This window comes from Adiantum capillus-veneris, chromosome 15 (genome assembly GCF_014529385.1).
Source record: "Adiantum capillus-veneris isolate H3 chromosome 15, ASM1452938v2, whole genome shotgun sequence".
Lineage (NCBI taxonomy): Eukaryota > Viridiplantae > Streptophyta > Polypodiopsida > Polypodiales > Pteridaceae > Adiantum > Adiantum capillus-veneris.
In genome coordinates, this window is record NC_140945.1 from 155293480 (window position 1) to 155311358 (window position 17879).

The window sequence follows — 17879 nt, forward strand, 5'->3', positions numbered from 1 at the left end:
ACTTGTTCCTTGAGCACCTTCCAGCGGGTGACCAATGGTTTTCCCAAAAGATAATTTCAATCTGCTAACTTAGCAGTCTTCAAAAATCGTGACGGTTTTCTCACAATTCTTTCGAACTGTCTGTTTTAGACACCCCTGACTTCCGGATGCATTTTGAGGCCTTAAACGATGTTTTTTTTCAAAGTTGAACTAAACGGTTGCTGTCGGCATACATTTAGTTCAAGTTCTACTCTAAGATCTGTAGAGTCGCTCTCAGGCTACGTTTTGATATAAAAACTTTTCCGATCCGATACCGTTTGTGAAAGTTATGGCCAAAATAGTGAAATGCAGTTTAGAATGGTCACAATGAGTCCAAATTCAATTTTGAAAGAAGATTTGGGATCTCTGTGACACTGTGAACACTCCTGTATGGTCAAAATTATAGTTGGACCCTAAAACTGGCCTAGAGACATCCTACGCGTAGGATGTCTATATGCACAGAATTTAACAAAATTTGGTCCAGAGACTCCCCTTAAGTCCAACAACACAATGGTATGCTCAGAATTTCATTTGGACCTAAAAATGGCCTTGAGACATCCTACAAGTAGGATGTCTTTTTGCTTAGAATGACTTGAAAATTTCACCCCAACTTCTCCTTGATGTGCTGATCACAGTGGTGTGCTCATAGGTTGGTTTGGAGTCCTAAATCAAGCTGAAGACATCCTACGCATAGGATGTCTAACTGCTCAGATTTTGTCCAAACTTGCAATGTAGATTCCCCTTGATGTGCTAAACTCACAGCTATTTTTTCTTTTTGATTCTGACACCTATAGGTTGGTCAAATGATCAAGAATCTATTCCAAAAGCCTGATGTCTGTTCTGATGAATTTCCAAGTCAAATTTGACTAGGAGGCTTGCCTAAGGCTATACAACACCCTGCTATGTCCACAGTTTGAATTTGGCCTCTAAATCATGCCTTAGACATCCTACGCGTAGGATGTCTAACTGCTCAGAATTGCCCCAAATTTGAACCACAGACTCTCCTTAAGGTGTTGATCACAGTGGTATGCTCAAAATTAAGTTTGGAGTGCAAAATCACACATATGACATACTACGCGTAGGATGTCTTTTTGGCCTGTTTGACCCCAGACTTTACCTAAAGCTTCCCCTTGATGACAGCAACCCAGTGGTATGCTCAGATTTTGGTTTGGATTTCAAAAGATCCCAATTTTAGTTGTTCTAGTCTTTTTCAGTCAAAAGTGCTAAAGTTTGCTTAGGACCCCCGTTTCTCCCCCAAATGAGATGAAAACTCTCTCAGTCACTCAATATATCATGCAGATCATGCTCCTGCAGCCATCCTATGGTTTTGGTCTTGGAATAATGCCTTGGCACAATTTGGGTAGGATGTCTGGTAATTTCAGTCTATCTGGCCTTATTTGTCAAAACTTGGTCAAATTCCCCCTTCCAGGTGAAAATAGGGTAAAACCTACCTTCTGAACACACTGGTCAACTCAGAATTTCAAAATTTCCACCAGATCACCCTGTAGACATCCTACGTGTAGGATGTCTTTTTTTCTCAAAATGGACTTCTGTTTCTACCCAAGGTGCTTCTCGATGCATATAACAAGAATATGTGATCACAACAAATTTTGGATGTCAAAATTGCTCAGAATCACCACTTTTGGGAAAATATTTCTCTGAAAGAGTAACATCCCCTTAACTCTCAATCTATATGTCCAAATGACATGAGCTTTGGTGTGTGTGTCCAACATAACATGCAGAATATGTGTATGATGCCAAAACTTGATTTTTGCTTCCAGAATCACTCTCTAGACATCCTACGCGTAGGATGTCTACTGATGAAATTTGTGGCAGAATTCATCCACAGGCATCCCCAAGTCTTGAGCACTACTTTTCAAGCATTCCTACCAGTTTTTATGCAAAATTGTGCTCAGAATCTTAAGTTGCTTGTTTTCGCGTTTTTGACACTCCGTCTTTGGTCTTTTGGGTGTCAAGAGTTGGTCAAAATTTTAGTTTCAATGTATACTTAGGGTAAACCCCCCTTTTTTAACACACTGGTAACCTCAGTTTTCCCAAATTCCCTGCCAAAAGTGCCCTAGAGACATCCTACGCGTAGGATGTCTATTGTCTTAAAATGCAAATTTTATCTGGTAGTAGTACTCCCTATGCTCCGTAGAGCTCTCATCAATAATCACAGAAAATTTTGGACTTCAAATCAGCTTCCAAACACAATTTACAGTCTTTCCTACTTAGCATTTCCCACTTCTATGATGAGCCTAACAACAAATAAGACATGCATAAAGTAATCTAGATCAACAATCAAGATATCCTACTTACCCTACTCCTACTCATCATGTGAGATGGTGATTTTGATGTCTCGGTTGCTTCCTGGCCTCACACAGACTCTCAAGTCAACCTACCACCACATCTACCAGTCCAACTCCTTCTCTCTACACCACAACCTACTACTACCTAATACTACCTAAGAAGAAGGATCTAGGCCAGACACACGCTCCCTAGACTCCCTCTAAGACCAAAAGAGTCCACCACTCTCCGATCCTATCTAAAAGAATGAATATTCTCTGGCAAGCCAGAGGGACCTCTATCCTCAAGGACTAGTCTTGGTCACCTACTTAGGGCCCTCGTCCCCGGCAGCGGTGCCAATGTTGGACGGATACGCCGTGACAGACGTCAGCATAGCGAGAACTCACCTAACATATAATGTCAACTGAGGACGAAGCTCGACCCGCAGGCGCGTGGAAGCAAGCAAAGGGTGTCAACCTCTACTCGACCGACTAATGACTACTGCTTACAGAGATATCAACTCTACATGCCATCAGTTCTGTGAATGTGAGAGTCTACCGCAAGCCAAAAGCCCATTAGACGTTCTCGAAACGGTACGAAACTTGAGGGATATCCTATCAACACCAATAGGCCACTCTCCCTAAGGTCCATGACCAAAAAAACCTACTCAATACCCTCCGTGCAGAAAACGCGTAGGATGTCTGGCCGGTTTTTGCAGGTCGACGTTTCCGAAAACTAAAGTGCCTAATGTGTAGCTCTACTCGCTTTGATCGCGTGGATATGCTGAAATGCAAAAACGGACAACAGTTACTCACCAAAACTCCAAAAGTAGCTCGCGGGTGAATCTGCCAAAACACAGACGAACACGCGTGATGTAAGCATCAACGCGTAGGTCTCCTCGTGGGCAACACACTGCTGCTCTCCGTTTGCGATTCCGACCACCGTAGCTCCTGTAGCACACAGACACACACACTCTCTCACTCTCTCGCAGTCTCCCAACGACAAAGAAGATCAGATTTATTAGAAGTCTCCCTTACAAAGCTTTAGGTTTTGGCTTATATACTAAACCTTAGAAAACCTAATGTCCGACCAAAATGACCTTATTTGTCCCTAGGCTTCTATAGAGCTTAATTACAACACCGTGAGCTGGCTTTGCTCATCCAACAAGCATCTGTGGCCTCAATACAATTGATGACTTAAAATATGAAGTTCCCGTAAACATTACAAAAGTGACCGTAATGGCTCAAAATGATAATAACAGGATATTTGATGATGTCCATGAGCTTGTATCTTCACACTACAGCATCCATCTTCGTCTTTATCACTTCATCAACATCTTTATTTGGAATCTTTAGAGAATCTTTGAGGGATCTTTATGGAATCTTTGTGGAAGCGTTGTTGAAAGGTTGACCTTTCAACACGGTTGAAAGTTGTTGGAGCATTCCTAAATCCAAAAGACCTAACTGTAAGCTCATAATGTCCAAATCGAGTGTTGAATCATGTCTTTGGTAAATTTTTCTCTTTGATCCATATTCAATGATACCCCGACTTAAGATCTCCCTAAAAGTTGTTGGAGCATTCGTAAGTCCAAAAGGCATACCTGTAAACTCATAATGTATAAATCAAGTGTTGAATCCTATCTTTGGTTGATTTTGTTCTTGTCTTCTTTGATCATTTTTTAGTTTACTTAAAGAATAAGGAAGACCATGAAAAACATATGCAGGGAGTACTTGAATCATGTCTTTGGTAAATCTTTCTCTTTGATCCATATTCAATGATACCCAGACTTAAGATCTTCCTAAAAGTTTTTGGAGCATTCGTAAGTCCAAAATGCATACCTGTAAACTCATAATGTATAAATCAAGTGTTGAATCCTATCTTTGGTAAATATTCCTCCTTGATCCGAATTAGATAATATCTAGACTTAAGATCAATTTTTGTGAAAATAGAAGCTCTATGTAATTGATCAAGTAACTCATCAATATTTGGTATTGCATACTAATTCTTGACTGTTACTTGATTTAATCCACAATAATCAATACAAAGGCATAGAGTATGGTCCTTGTTTTGATTAAAAAGAACAAAAGGTACTACCTGTAGAAACACTAAGTCAAATGAAACCTTGGTTAAGAAGCTGAGTAAGTTGCTTTTTAAGTTCTATAGACGTAGGTACTCACATCTTGTATGGTCTACAAGAAACTGGTTGAGCTCTTAAAATAAGCTCTATTGCATGATCAACCTCACCCTTGGGTGGTAACTATGAAAGTTCTTCAGGAAACACATCATCGAATTTTGTTAGCCACTCAGGTTCAGGTGTTTCTGACTTCTTCTCAGCTAGGTTAAGATTTACTGCATAAATCATCTCATTCTTTTGGTAGGTCTTCACTCTGCAGCTTTGAAGCCCAACTTACCAATGTGCCTCCAACTGTGAAGACATAGCCAGTAGTGCTCCTTTGAGTATCTTTGTCACCTGCCATATCTCCATCAGCATACCCTTGTATATCAGTGCCTCCAAAATACAAAGCATTTGTTGTTGCCCTTTTAGATACCTAAGTATCCACTTCACACCTTGCTAGTGCTCTTTACCTGGATTGTCCATGAATCTACTCACTACTCCCATTGTATGTGCAATGTCTGGCCTTGTCCAGACCATAGGATACATAGAGAACCCACCGCTATAGCATATGAAACTTTAGACATATAGGCTATCTCCTCTTGTGTATTTGGACACATATCCTTGGTTAGCTTAAAGTGACTAGCCAAGATGTAGAAACCGATTTTGCATCTTTCATTGCAGAAATTTTTAATAACTTCTTGATGTAATCCTCTTGAGATGACTTTACTATCTTCTTCATCTTATCCCTTGAAATCTTCATACCGAGTATCCGCTTTGCAGCACCTAAATCTTTCATTGAAAAACATTTAGATAGCTCCTCTTTTAGGTCTTTGATATCCTGCATGTTAGCACTTGCAATCATCATGTCAACAACATACAACATTAGGATGATGAACTTCCCATCTCCCAAATTCTTTGTGTAGACGGAACGATCTGAGTTGCATCTTTTGAATCCGTGATCTAGCATCCATCGATCGAACTTCAAGTACCACTGTCTTGATGCTTTCTTTAGACCATACAAGCTCTTCTTTAATCTGCAAACCATTTTCTCCTTACCCTTTACTTCATATCGCTTTGGTTGAAGCCTATAAATTTTCTCCTCTATGTCACCATGAGAGATTGCCATACTTACATCCATTTGCTGAAGATTTAAGTCATGAGCAGTCACAAGGCTTAAGACTAGCCTAATTGAGTTCATTTTTATAACGAGAGAAAATATTTCATGAAGTAAATACCTTTCTTTTGAGAAAATCCTTTTACCACAAGCCTGGACTTGTACCTTTTCTTCCCACCTTCTTCTTCCTTCAGCTTGTACACCCGTTTGTTCTGCAATGCCCGCTTACCTTTAGGCAACTCAACGAACTCCCATGTTTGGTTGCAATGTAATGAGTCCATCTCCACTTGCATGCTCTTCATCCATTCTTGTTTGGATTCATGTTGCATAGCTTCTTCGTATGATTCCGACTTCCAAGACCAAGAGCTGATTGAAGGAAGGAACGAACATTTGGGGAGGTTTACTTGCTCTCATAGAACTTTGGGGCATAGGTTGAGGATCCTCATTTGGTTGACGTTGTCGTGAAGCTCCGCTCCCATACTAAGAAAGATGCCAGAAAACTGCACATCAAGCTTCTTTGAAACCTACTTGATTAATGGTCAATGATCAGGGCTTGTTAACAGGCCAAGTTTAATGATTAATGTACGCCGGATGCGGCTTAAAAGGGCCAACATATGCCTTAATGATGCTAAAAACGAGTATGCTTGAAGTGAGCACAGATGACAGATTATGATCTAGAACTGTAGTGCTTGATGTGCTCTACCGGCCTATCTTTATGGCTCGTCGATTGGAGCTACGGTGAAGAAGTTATGGCATATTGAAGTTTGAGTCGATTGTAGATCTGTACCGGATTGGGCAACTACAACTGAGGTGACAGAAATGAAATGAATTCACGAGCTTGAAGTGATCACTTTGTGGAGCTTGAAGTGCTCACTTTGTGGAGCTTGAAGTGCTCACTTTGTGGAGCACGTTGGTCTTTTCAGATCAATGATCGGAGTTTTGGTCGCCAAGATATTAGCCTATAAAGATTCACCAGGGGCTGGTTCCGTACCAGTCTGTTGGGGTATAAAGCCCAATGTGGTCGCCCAGGTAAGTGGGCGGGCCGCCAGGTATGTACACATATTCTTTTGTAAAAACCTAATAAGAACTCACTATGCTCTACACATTACAGTAGAGCGAGTTCACCATATCGTCGTGCTCTTCTTCTCGCACTCTCTCTCGCGTCGCACTTCCGCTCATACTCCTTCAACTGGTATCAAAGCTTAGATCGAGGCTCGGGGCAGCACTGCAGGAGGCTAGAGTCACCAACTCAGATTGGAGTGAAATTCGACAGGCAAAGACACGGCCCCAAATCTCGTGGGTGAGCCCGAAGGCCTCGGTGTTGTCAGAATTTCATTCTGAGGTCATCTCGGCCACCGTTCGGCTTCGACAAAGGTCTGCGCAGGCCATTTCCGACTACGTGGTCTCAGCGGGTGCAGATCCAACTCTGCAAATTTGGGGTTTTCGGCCTACGACTGCAGGTGCTGAGGATATCGACACTCCCAGAGTGTTGATTTGTGGCTGTCTACACATCGAAGGAAGGCTCACAGTTCTTGGAGGCGTGTCACATACAACACGGACGCATCTACACACAGACTGTAGGCGACATCTACTAGTTCATCAGGTAGCTTGTGTTTGCTGCTTGATATTCCAGATTTCATCCTGACATTGCAGGTACTTCCACATGGGATGTATTGTCAGAGATGATGTATGTCTGTTGAGGGTTTGCTGGCTGTGAGTCACGCAGCAAACAACCGCAGCAGCGGTTACAACATACAGTGGGAAATTTGTGGATGTATGACTTTGTGGGAAGTCTATGAATTGTCAGATTTACTGCAGCCTTTGTTGAGGGTCGAGTGAGGTTTTATTGAGCTGGGGGATTCTCGAATGTTGAGATCCTTTCGGTGATACAGGTCTTGGAGCGATCCCTCGAGCACCCTTAGATAGGCAGCTAGGATGTATTGACTGTGAGTTAGACAGTTGGGATTGCATCTTTGCTTTACTGCCGTTAAGGCATTGTCGCAGTCTATGCTTGCAGGACAGTGACAGGACAGTCAGAGACAGTACAGGTGCAGGACAGGTTTACCCACAACTTACAGTGTCAGAGAAACAATGTTTTTTGGTCTGTTTTTGAGTACATGAGAGCCATTTTACAAAGGAGACTCTGCCGAAATTTATGCAGAATCTGAAGCTTTCTTGGTTCATTTGACAGGTTGATATTGGTTCAGAGGTCAATTTACAGGGGAAACTCTGCCGAATTTTTCCCAGGAAAGTAAACTACTGTGAAGCGTAGCTATGGCTGGATCACAGGACACTGCTCTTTACAATATCAAGAAGCTGGATGGAACCAATTTCCCATTGTGGAAGAAGCAGATTTGGTACGTGTTGGTACAAAAGAAGCAGATAAAACCTATAAAGCTCAAGGGGATAAAACCAGAAGATATGGACGAAGATGAATGGAGCGAAATGGATGAATTGGCACTTTCTACCATTATGCTGACTTTGGCAGAAAGCGTTTACTTCAATGTAGCAGACGAGATGTCGGCTTATCAAGCATGGTTAAAGCTAAGTGATCTTTATGAGAAGCAGAGTGCAGCTTCACAAGTATACTGACTTAAGAAGCTTGTTGACTTGAAGACGAAAGAAGGGACACCTATGTCCAATCATCTGAATGAATTCAACACCATCTATAGTCAGTTGTCAGCTCAAGGTGTCAAGTTTGATGAACCTGTTCGAGCTATGTTCCTGTTGATCACATTGCCGGAAAGTTGGGACACTTTTCGCACAGCTTTGAGTAATTCTGCACCTCCAGATGGTTTGAACATAACAGGTGTAGAAGGAAGTCTGCTTACTAAAGAAACCAATTGAAAGACAATGGACAAAGGCAAAGGAACAGCCTTAGTTGTCAGGGGAAGGACCAAAAAAAAGTACAAAGGTGGAAAGAGGAATCAGTCTCGTAGCAAGTCCCGCAGTGCTAAAGGCAAGAGTGACATAGAATGCTACCATTGTGGCAAGAAGGGTCACATGAAAAGAGACTGCAGAGAATGGAAAGCAGAAAAAGGCAAAGAGAAAGCTGAAGACCATGGTGAGAAGAACAATTCCTCAGTGAAGATTCAAGAAATAAATGTGACAAACACTGTTGCAGAGGATGACACTCTAGTGTCAGGAGACATCTACTTCTTGAAGAATACAATGGACTCAGCTCTTCTTACAGCATCTGATGGAAATGCACTGAGTGACTGGATTATAGACTCAGGGGCATCACTTCATGTGTCTCCAAACAAGGAGTGGTTTACTTCTTATGTGATCACTAAAGATCATGTCCGCTAGGAAATGGGTAGACATGTGAGATCTTAGGTGTTGGAGATGTTCAATTGAAGTTTAAAATGGCTCTTCTTTCACGCTGAAGAATGTGAGACATGTTCCCGCAATTACAAAGAGCTTGATCAGCACAGGTTTACTTGATGATGCTGGCTACGTCACCACTTTTGGACAGAACATGTGGAAGATACCCAAGGGTTCTATGACAGTAGCACATGGAGTAAAGTCTGGAGGACTTTACATGATTTATGTATCAAATGTCTCTAAAAATGTAATCAATGTAACCGAGCAGCCGAACGTTTCTTTGTGGCATAGCCGGTTAGGACATATGTCCAAGAAGGGAATGGAAATCTTGTCTCGTTCTGGTTATTTGCCTGGCTTTTCATTTAATGATTTTGAATTCTGTGAACATTGTCTGTATGGTAAGCAAACATAGCATTCACATAAGAATAGAAGCAGTAGAAGAGATACACAGTTGGCACTTGTTCATAGTGATTTGTGTGGACCTATGCCTAACCTATCTCTAGGGGGAGCTTCTTACTTTATGACATTTATAGATGATTACTCGAGGAAAGTATGGGTTTACTTTCTCAAGCACAAGGATGAAGCGTTTAGTGTTTTCAAAACGTTTGTGACACTTGTGGAGAATCAGAGTGGCAAGAAGCTTAAATGCTTACGCATTGACAATGGTGGAGAGTATGTTTCAAAGGCCTTTCAGGACTTTTGTGAGTCAAAAGGTATAAAACGTGAACTTACTGCTCCTTACAATCCTCCTCAAAATGGTGTTGTTGAGAGGATGAATAGGACCATACAAGAGAAGGTCAGAAGTATGTTGTCTAATGCACAACTGCCAAATGGGTTTTGGGTTGAAGGTGTATCAACAGCTTTTCATCTTGTAAATAGATCTCCTAGCAAGGTTTTGCAGAAGGATTCAGTGCCAGAGATGGTATGGTCCAGCAAAATGCCCTCATACAAGCATCTCAGAGTCTTTGGCTGTGAGGCATATACTCACGTTCCAAAGGAATTTAGAAACAAACTTGAGCCAAAGAGTAGAAAGTGCATCTTTCTAGGCTATGGTAATTCTGGTGAGATGGGGTACAGACTTTGGGATCCCGAATCCAGAAAGGTTGTCCGCAGCAATGATGTTCACTTTAATGAATCCAAATATCATTCTAAACCAGAGAGGGTTGAGGAGATTAGAAGAGTTGTCTTCCAAGAAGATGGACCTGCACGTGCAAGACAAAATGTCAGGGCTCAAGAGGATCAAGGACAGGATAGAGTGGAACCACAGGTTGTGGCTGAGCCTGAGCCACCTATTGTGCGTAGATCTGGACGTGTCACGCGACCTCCTGATAGGTTTGTTCCATCTATGAACTATGTCATGTTGACTGATTGCAATGAGCCTTCATGTTACAAGGAAGCAGTGCAAATGAAGGACTCCGAGAATTGGCAATTGGCCATGCAGTTAGAGATGACAGCTCTGCATAAAAACAAGACATGGAAGCTAGTTAAATTACCACAGGGCAAAAAGGCTCTACCTTGTAAATGGGTTTACAGGTATAAGATCACCGCTCATGATAGTCAGCCAAAGTACAAAGCAAGGCTTGTTGCCAAGGGATTTAAGCAAGAACAAGGCATTGACTTTGAGGAAGTCTTCTCTCCGGTGGTCAAGATGACTACATTGAGATTCTTTCTTGCATTGGTTGCCATATTCGATTTGGTGTTGCACCAAATGGATGTCAAGACAACGTTCTTGCATGGTGATTTAGATGTGGAAATTTACATGCAGCAGCCAGAAGGGTTTGTTGACAAAGGCAAGGAAGATTGGGTATGCCAGTTGTTAAAGAGTCTTTATGGCTTAAAACAATCACCGAGGGCATGGTACCATAAATTCCACAAGTTTATGCTTTCTCAAGGCTACAAACGTAGTGAGTTCGATCACTGTCTATATACAAAGAAGGCTAAGGATGGTAGTTGGCTGATCCTTATTTTGTATGTGGATGACATGTTGATTGCTGGCAAGCACTTGGAAGAAATTTCAGCTTTAAAGTCAAAGATGGCAAAATCGTTTGACATGAAAGACATGGGTGAGGCAAGTCATATACTTGGTATGCGCATTGAGAGAGACAGATCAAAGAAGTTGATTTGGTTATCTCAAACAGAGTATATTGACAAGGTTTTGCAACATTTCAATATGGAGAAGGGAAAGGCACTGAGTGTTCCATTGCCACCATATGTGAAACTTAGCAAACAAGATTGTCCTGTGTCTGAGGAAGAACAGGCTGAAATGGATAAGATTCCATATGCGTCTGCAGTGGGTAGTTTAATGTATGCAATGATTGCTACTCGCCCAGACATTGCATTTGCAGTGGGAGTAGTAAGTCGATACATGTCAAACCCAGGCAAGAAACATTGGGAGGCAGTGAAAGGAATATTGAGATACCTGAAAGCTACAAAGAGTATGCGTATATGCTATGGGAGTCAGGAGCTAAGTGTAAAGGGTTTTACAGACTCAGATTGTGCAGGTGACTTAGACAACCGAAGGTCTACGTCAGGGTATGTCTTTACATTGGCTGGTGGAGCAGTATCATGGCGTTCTAGATTACAAGATTGTGTTACTCAGTCTACTACAGAGGCTGAATATGTTGCAGCATCAGAGGCATGCAAAGAATCAATTTGGCTTAATCGACTAGTAATAGATTTGGGAATCAAAGAAGAGATGCCTGTGTTATATTGTGATAGTCAAAGTGCTATACAATTGGGTCGCAATCCAGTTTATCACTCAAAGACAAAGCATGTGCATGTGAAGTATCATTTCATCAGGGAAATGCTCGAGGATAAGCAACTTCAGCTTATCAAAGTTCACACCACAGAAAATCCTGCTGATCTACTTACGAAAGGACTTCCCTCAGAGAGCTTTGCGCATTTTCGCAAGCAGTTAGGTGTAGGGTAGTACATCACTTCTCTACATCTCTTGTATATTAGCTTGTATAGTAGCTTCTCTCACACTTAAAGTACCACATTGGACTTTAAGTGGGAGGTTGTTGGGGTATAAAGCCCAATGTGGTCGCCCAGGTAAGTAGGCGGGCCGCCAGGTATGTACACATATTCTTTTGTAAAAACCTAATAAGAACTCACTATGCTCTACACATTACAGTAGAGCGAGTTCACCATATCGTCGTGGTCTTCTTCTCGCACTCTCTCTCGCGTCGCACTTTCGCTCGTACTCCTTCACAGTCTGCCGCGGTCCGCTCGATCGGTGTGCTATTTTGGAATTTTGAGCAGTAGCCAGGGTTTTGAAAGCAGTAGAATAAGTGCTCAAGGTAACAGTGCTTTGGTTGAGATATATGTTGGATGTGATGCACTTTAGAGAGCACGATAATTGCTTGAGTGGAATCTCTTTTAAGGTCGTCTCTTGATACATGCAACAGATTTCATGATGAGGTTGCTCAACGGGGGCTACTAGGGAAAGATGTTACGATTACCAATGCCTTGCTCGATATTGTAACAGAGTGGCACCTTTACAAAAGCATCATATGCATGCCAAATGTGGTTATGTGTGCCATTAGTTACGAAAGCACAAAAAGATCTTGATGAGCTCATTGTGCAAAATGACGACTCATGGAGTGCATTGAGTGCATGTGGCTTGGGCAATATGTATGCCTAATGTGGTGCCCGAAGGCCGCCCACCCAATAAGGAGCTAAATAATATGGCCACCCATGAGTTTAAGGATTATGTCCGCCCAATTGAATAAAGGCCGGCCAATGCAAACAATTAAGGACTACCCACTAAAGGGCTTTACTGTGTAAAAAGGGAAGGAAAACCGTGGACATGCCGAGCAAGCAGTGAGTAGAGGCGCACGCAGGGAAAGGAGGTCGTGTTGACCTGTATGAGGCTCGGACGAGCTCGCAGCGAGGAAGAAAGAGTCTCAGCTTGGCATGGCGCATGTTTTTAGGACCGATTTTTCCGCGAACGGCGCCGGTAAAAATTCGCACCTGCCACATCACTGAGCTGCTTTTCCCGCATCACGTTAGTCACACGGCGCCATGACTGCATGGTGGGGGCAATTTTTTTGGAGAGTTTTTTTTAGGGCATCACGAGAGCAATAAGGGAGGCTTTTTGTGACTGAAACGAGCAGGAGGAAAGTGCTTAGGTTGGCAAGCAGGAGGACGAAGAGAAAAGCCGGATGGCAAGAGCGGGTTTCTCTCTCTCGCAAGAGAGGCTCTCTCTCTCTCTCTCTCTCTCTCTCTCTTGTCCTCATACAAGCAAGACGCTCTTTCTCTCGTGCTTGAGAGAGGAAAGAGCCCAAGAAAGAAAAGCATCCGGGAGGAAGACAAGATCACCAAGCTATCTCTCTCTCGTACTCGGTTAGTAAAGGGAAGGAAACAATCTCTCTCTCCCTCTCAAGCTCGAACTAGAAGCTTGAGCAAGCTGAGCATGAAGGAAAATTGGGAAGTCTAGAGCACGACGAGGCGAGCAGAACCAAGAAGCAAGCATAAGATTTAAGCCTACATAAGCCGAGATTGAGCAAGTATAAGACAAGGGAGCAGAAGCAAAGGGATTCAAGTTGAAAGGGGATCGAACTTCGGGAGTTGAGGCAGTGCATGCAAACAGAGTAGGAAGCTGCATATCATTTCTGAAGAATGAATATTGAGACAATGAGTCGAGATAAAGTTTGCAGAAGTTACTTCACCGTTATCAGCTAATGTTTGATTAATCATTCCGTTAAGCCCGGTGTCGTTAACGGCGCGGTTAATTCTGTAAAGAGGGAGCTTAAACTCCTAGTTTGCAGATGATCCAAGTGACGGTGCTGTTAACAGTCCGCCTTGGCTAAAGATTAAGTTGTACTCAAACATATTAATCGATTTAATTGCATTGCGGTGGTTGCCAGATCTGTCAGTGTCTCTTGTTCTCTCTCTTTCACACCTCCCACAGCCAGAGGACCGGCGCCTGCCCGGCTCACGTAGCGAACACATATCCCCCGACAACGTTGTTGCACATTGTCATCGCTTGCACTCCTTGAGTCTTCACCGTCCTCAAGATCCATGTACTTATCACCTGTATCTTTGTTTGTTTTCTTTCTAAGTAGTCTTTGTACATATTTTTTTTGTTGAAAATTACATCCCTACTTCTAAAGATTTTACCATCTTCATGATTCCATATGCTATACCCAAAATCAACTTCTCCATAGCCAATGAAGAAACACTTTTTGGACGTTGCATCTAGCTTTGGCATTAGTCTTCTAGTTATGTGCATAAAAGACTCACACCCAAACACTTTGAGAAATGCATAATTCACCAGTTTACTTGTCCATGCCTCTTCTGGAACTCCCTCATCCAATGCCGTTGAGGGTGACTGGTTGATTTAATACACAGATGTACTGACTACTTTCACCCAAAGTTCTTGCTAGCACAAAAGCTTTCAAAAGCTTGGTTGCTATATACACCTCCATTGTCAGATCTAAGGCATTTAAGCTTAGTACTTGCTTCATTCTCCACAAAGGCTTTCCACCTTTGAAATATGGAAAACACATTGGATTTATGCTTCATTACATAAACCCATGTTTTCCTAGTTTGCATCGTCTATGAATGTTACGTAGTACAACAAGACACCAAGGGACAATGTAGTTGCAAGACCCCAAACATGAGAATGAACCAATTCAAGTTTTTTAGTTTTTCTTTTATTTTTTGATTTTTGAGATTTTACCCCCTTTTATTTATTGTAAACACAATCTTCACAAAACTGTAAGTCCACTTCTTTCAAACCTGGTAGAAGCTTCTTTGATTGAAGGATTTACATTCCTTTAGCATTCATATGTCCTACCCGATAGTGCCACACCGCACTGTCGACTTTTGTACCGTTGCAGAAGTTGAAGATTGCCAGCTGATAGTACACAAGTAAAGTGTACCGACCTTTTCTCCTTTGGCAACCATCAAAGATCCCTTTGTAATATTCCAACGTTTGTTTTCAAATGCAATGTTGTGACCTTCATCGTCCAATTGTCCCGTAGAGATCAAATTTTTGCGAAGAGAAGGAACATGCCTAACATCTTTAAGCTTTCATTTATTTCCATTAGTAGGTTTGACCCAAAATGTGCCTTTGGCGATAATTTCACAAGCTTCATCATCTCCCGAATATACATACTCAAAATTACCTTTGGTGTAATCTGGAAATTGTTGCTTGTGCGGTGTCACATGGAATGAAGCCCCGGAATCTACTATCCAAAAATAGACACATTGCCTAATGAGAGAATTAGAGCATGTTGCTTTGATTTACCTGCCACATTGGCCTTCGATGTTTGCTTATTTTCTTGAGATTCAGAATCCTTCTTCTTTTTGGACTAGCAATACTTCTTAACTTGTCCCTTCTTGTTGTTGTTTCAACATTCAAGAACTGACTTTGTGTGTGACTTGCTCCGTCTTGATGAGCGATCACGACCCTTTTGATTTTTGAACCTCTCCTTCGATCTTCCCCTCGTTTTTGCTGACAGTGCAACACTTGATGACTCACTTGTGCTTCTCCTTCGCATTTCCTCCCTCAGAAGAACACCCACAACATCATCAAACTTAAGAGTCTTTGTGTTAGAGAAAAAGTTACTTACAACCATCACAAGGCTATCCCAACTATCCAATAGAGACGCTAATATAAGGACGTCTCGCACTTCGTTATTGAAATCGACCTTCATTGATCGAAGTTGACTTATGTTGGTGTCAAAGTCGTTTAGGTGTTTTGCAATTGAACCACTTTCTTCCATTTTTAGATTGAACAAGCGCTTCATAAGAAATACCTTATTGGATGCCAATGGTTTCTCGTAGAGGCCATCAAGTGACTTCATCAAGTCCTCCGTGGGCTTCATCTCCAAAATGTTGAAGGCCACCATCGCCATCAAGCTTAATAGGATTGTTCCTAATGCCTTTTGGTCAAGGACAATTTATGCTTCATCTTCCATTACTGTGGGCTTCTTTGCAAGATTGCATAGTGGTAGATAATGGTCCTTGTAGCAGAGACAATCTTCAATTTTCATCTTCCAATATTGATAGTTTTTTTTGTTGAACTTTATCAATCTTGAGCTTACCTTCCTCTACCATTACTCCCACTTAGTTCAAGGAATCCTTTCCTTGAGATACTTTAGCTACAAGTAAACCATGCTTTGATACCAATTGTTAGGAAATACGATGTAGCTAAGTAGATATTAGAGTACTTTACTTAATGGAGAGAGATAAATTTCACATATGAGAGATTCTAGAGATTCTAGAGAGAGAGAGAGAGAGAGAGAGAGAGAGAGAGAGAGAGAGAGAGAGAGAGCACGATATACGTGGTTCACCCAATGTGGGCTTTGTCTATGGGAAAACACCCACTCAATGGCTTTAGTATTTCAAACTAGAAGTAGGTTACAAAGGGATTATACCCTTAATGGAGCTCCCACCTTGCTTCACTCTCACCACCTTTGCATACACATTGTTTCATCAACTTCACAATGAACCACAATGCATTTTATATATACAAGAGGCCTCCTTTTAGATTGAAGATGAGCAGAATCTCAACTTTGCATACACATTGTTTCATCAACTTCACAATGAACCACAATGCATTTTATATGTACAAGAGGCCTCCTTTTAGATTGAAGATGAGCAGAATCTCAACTTCTTGATGTAATCCTCTTGAGATAGCTTTATTTTCTTCTTTGTCCTATCCTATCTCTTGAAACCTTCATACTGAGTATCCGCTTTGCAACACCTAAATCTTTCATTGAAAAACATTTAGACAGCTCCTCTTTTAGGTCTTTGATATCCTGCATGTTAGCACTTTCAATCAACATGTCAACAACATACAACATTGGGATGATGAACTTCCCATCTCCCAGATTCTTTGTGTAGATACAGTGATCTGAGTTGCATCTTCTGAATCCGTGATCTAGCATCCATCGATTGAACTTCAGTACCACTGTCTTGATTCTTGCTTTAGACCATATAAGCTCTTCTTTAATTTGCAAAACATTTTCTCCTTACCCTTTACTTCATATCCCTTTGGTTGAAGCCTATAAATTTCCTCCTCTAAGTCACCATGATGGATTGCCCTATTTACATCCATTTTCTCAAGATTCAAGTCATGAGCAGCCACAAGGCTTAAGACAAGCCTAATTGAGTTCATTTTTATAACGAGAGAAAATATTTCATTGAAGTCAATACTTTCCTTTTGAGAAAACCCTTTTACCACAAGCTTGTACTTGTACCTTTTCTTCCCACCTTCTTCTTGTATCAGCTTGTACACCCATTTGTTCCGTACTGTCCGCTTACCTTTAGGCAACTCAACCAACTCCGATGTTTGGTTGCAATGTAATGAGTCCATCTCCACTTGCAGGCTCTTCATCCATTATTCTTTGGCTTCATTTTGCATAGCTTCTTTGTATGATTTCGACTCCCGAGAACCTGAGAGCAAGAGATGGTTGAAGGAAGGAACAAACATTTCAGGAGGTTACTTGCTCTCGCAGATCTTCGGGGCATAGGTTGAGGATCCTCATTTGGTTGACGTTGTTGCACGGTGTCACCGCTCGCACTCCTTGAGTCTTCACCGTCATCAAGCTCCATGTACTCATCACCTGTATCTTTGTTTGTTTTTTTTCCAAGTAATCTTTGTACATATTTTGTTCGTTGGAAATTACATCCCTACTTCTAAAGATTTTACCATCTTCATGATTCCATAGGCAATACCCAAAGTCAACACTTTGAGAAATGCATAATTCACTAGTTTACTTGACCATGCCTCTTCTAAAACTCTGCCATCCAATGCTCTTGAGGGTGACCGTTTGATTAAGTACACATATGTACTTACTACTTTTGCCCAAAGTTCAAGCGGTAGGTCTGCATGTAGCCGCATGCTTCGTGCTTGCTCCACCTTTTTGAAATGCCATTTTGTGAGGTGTCCTTGGGGTTGTTCTTTGCCTCCAAATTCTATTGCTAGCACAAAAGCTTTCAAAATCTTGGCTACAATATTCACCTCCACTGTGAGATCTAAGGCATTTAATCTTGGTACTTGATTCATTC